Raw genomic sequence first — 3,304 nt, 5'->3', positions numbered from 1 at the left:
ACCAGCAAAGTTCCAGCATGTCTAACTCTGTGGCAGCTCCATGGCATCTCTCTGACTCCACCCTCCTTGCTCCCAGTATTCAGCTTGTTTTTTCCTGCCTAGCTAAGTTCTGCCCTCCTATAGGTCCAAAGCAGTTTCTTTTTTTCATTAATGGTAGTCACAGCACACAGAGGGAAATCCCAAATCACATAATCCCCTTGAGTAAACATTCTCAATGACCTGAAGTATACCTTTAATTCTTGTTGTAAATGTATTTTTTTTGAAATTTAAATATGATTAAATAATTTACTCTTTCCTTTTCCTTTTAACCCTCCCAAGTAACTCCTTGCTCTCATTCAAATCTATGTCATCTTGTGTTGGGAGCCACCTGGAGGCACAGGTGGTCCTGCAGTTTGGAGGTAGCCACGTGGGGCTGAGCAACCCTGCCTGCACCCTTGCCTGCACATGCTCAGACCAGCAGAATGGCATTAACCAATCAGGACAGCGTTCAAGCTGCTCCACCGTTTAAAAGCAGATGCCTCGGGACCCTACTTCCTCTCTCTAAGCTTTCTCTCGTCCCTGCTCTATCGTCCCTTCCCCCAATTTTCCTCAAGGGAATGCTCCAAATAAAGATGTGACCAGAGAAGGAATTCTCGTTTTTGGTGGGGTTCATTCCTGCTGGACAGGATGGCGCCCCGCAACTGGTGCCGAAACCCGGGACGCTGAGGGACCCTGACAACTACGCCGGGGGACCCTGAGAAAGCCCGGGAGAAAAAGCCAAGATCAGACACCAGCACAGAGAGCCTTGAATTTCAGAACTCTGAGAACATGGAGCGGTGAGTGACGTCGGTTGAAATCCCCAGAAAGGGGAGGAAAAGAAATGTAAAAAGGAATTTCAAAGGATAGGCCTAAATAGAAAAGAAAATACAAAAAAAAAATCAAAGTTAAGGTATCTGAAAGAAGGTACAGAAAGCAACGGGGAAGAAAAATCCCTTAAGTTCAGTGCAGGTGGAGCTGAGAAAAAGCGAGGTTTACGGTTGGGAGATCCGCGGCTTCCTCCGTGCGTACTCGCTGATAGAGACTGGAGGCAACAGTCTCGTAGGGAGGCAAACTTGATCACTGCCTTCCCTATTCTTAAAGAGCCACAGAGCTTTTGGAGGTGATTTTCGCCTAATTTTGATAAGAGAGCTCAGTCTCTGGCTCTCACGTACAAAAAACTTTAATTTTTGACTGAGAAAGACAAGCTGCTTGATCGTGCTGAGAATGCTGGCGGCAGCCGGCCCGCCTTTGAGCGGTAATGCCTGATTAAAAACACGGAAATGGGCCAGGCACGGTGGTGCACACCTGTAATCCCAGCTACTCAGGAGGGAGACGCAAAATTGCACTCTCCAGTGCTAGCTCGTTCGGGAGGCATGGCCATGCTAACCAGTTGCTGGCGGGAAATTTGCTGGAGTCCTCAGAGGCCTGCGAATAGCCAGGTCGCGGGCGGGCTAAAGTCCGTGTGACATCAGAGGCTATATGTCCAGGCCTTCTGGCGGGGCTATGGTTTTTGGAGGACTTTTTCAGCACCTGAGCGGACTCGCCTGACTGAGGCGGAAGCTGCGTGGTGAGCAGCGGCGCCATAGAAGGCAGAGAGGAGCTGAATCGGCTCTGCGGGAAAACTGTGTTTCCATAGCATCATGGCCGGGCCCTCCCTGAGCGGGGAGATGAGTTCCCAGAGAACGGGGCTCTGCGCGCGGGCGGACCGGGCAGGAGAAGCCCCTCCACGGGTGGGCGGATGCCCCCCCCCCTCGCCGGAGCTTGAAAAAGACTCACAGCCGGTGGTGCGAGTTCATTGCCTGAGGTGAAACGGCGAGCCCGCGCACGGCCCGGGGCGGGGCCATGCGGAGCGCGCCACATTGGGCCTCAGAGGCGGAGCTATGGCAGCCGCCGCCGTCTGCTGCCGCCGCCGTCCGCTGCCGCCGCCCTCAGCCAAGGTCGCCAAAAATTTAGTCAGATAAAAACATTTGTCGCCAAGAATTTAGTCAGATAAAAACATTTATCCCCAAAAAATTCACAACGTCCCTTTGTCAGCAGGAAGTAGTAAGATGATCGATGCTACGCCCATTCTCCCTTAAAGAACTGGTCGTGATTATCATAATAAAGGCATGTTTACCTGGTTACCGTATCCTAGGTAACAAAGAAAGGCGGACCTTTTGCCTGAGGCACCTGGTGAGAAAAACAATGCTACCTAGAGGTTTTTCCATCTGAATAGGGGAGCTGGAGAGATGGCTCAGAGGTTAGGAGCACTGACTGCTCTTCCAAAGGTCCTGAGTTCAATTCCCAGTGACAACTGCTTTGGTTTTTAAACAATAGAGGGGGACTACACTACCAGTGACAGCTTCCCCCAGAGAAAGGATTTCTCTTGCATTCTTTACACTTAATTTTTAATTCAAAATTTTGCTGGTACAGGCAAACAAGATTTGCTCTTTGAAACGGAGACATGCAAGTCTCAACCAGCCTACTTCCAGTACTGATTGTGCTGAATTTTTACACTGAGAGTTTTTAATACTCTTAAATGTTTAATTTGGGAGGAGAGTTTTGTTTATGTTTTTCTAGGAATGCTGACATACATCTGGATGCCAGCGAGACCGACCAGAGAGATAAAGAAGATGACCCAATGGATGCTGAATGTCCTGCTGTGGAAGATTCGTACGGAGACAGCAGAGATGACCTTCTGGGCGGTGCCAAGAGCAGCTGTTTCACGTCATCGACTTGAGCAACACCCTGTGCAACCTCTTATCTCTGACTCTATTTTGCCTTTTCCCTCCTTGGGGATGGGTGGGAGCAGATATCCTTGGCATGCTGCGTCTAGGTGGGGACCAGATTGGAAAATAGTTTTGCCTTATTGCTCTTAAAGACAATAATTAGGGGGAGATGTTGGGAGCCACCTGGAGGCACAGGTGGTCCTGCAGTTTGGAGGTAGCCACGTGGGGCTGAGCAACCCTGCCTGCACCCTTGCCTGCACATGCTCAGACCAGCAGAATGGCATTAACCAATCAGGACAGCGTTCAAGCTGCTCCACCGTTTAAAAGCAGATGCCTCGGGACCCTACTTCCTCTCTCTAAGCTTTCTCTCGTCCCTGCTCTATCGTCCCTTCCCCCAATTTTCCTCAAGGGAATGCTCCAAATAAAGATGTGACCAGAGAAGGAATTCTCGTTTTTGGTGGGGTTCATTCCTGCTGGACAGGATGGCGCCCCGCAATCTTGCTCAGTCTGTACAAAGCTGGATTTATGTGATTTCAGAGTTAATCACTAGAAAAAAATATTATAGTTAACTATGGAAT

At 49.7% G+C, this 3,304-nt stretch overlaps 1 pseudogene; it reads left to right on the top strand.

Annotated features, from left to right (window-relative positions):
• Positions 1-1,625: 1,625 nt before the first annotated feature.
• LOC148121836 (Nuclear RNase P) lies at positions 1,626-1,829 on the top strand (annotated as a pseudogene).
• The last annotated feature ends 1,475 nt before the right edge of the window (positions 1,830-3,304 follow it).

The sequence above is a fragment of the Myodes glareolus genome, chromosome 6 (genome assembly GCF_982192425.1).
Source record: "Myodes glareolus chromosome 6, mMyoGla1.1, whole genome shotgun sequence".
Taxonomy (NCBI): domain Eukaryota; kingdom Metazoa; phylum Chordata; class Mammalia; order Rodentia; family Cricetidae; genus Myodes; species Myodes glareolus.
This window is presented reverse-complemented; position numbering and strand designations above follow the sequence as displayed.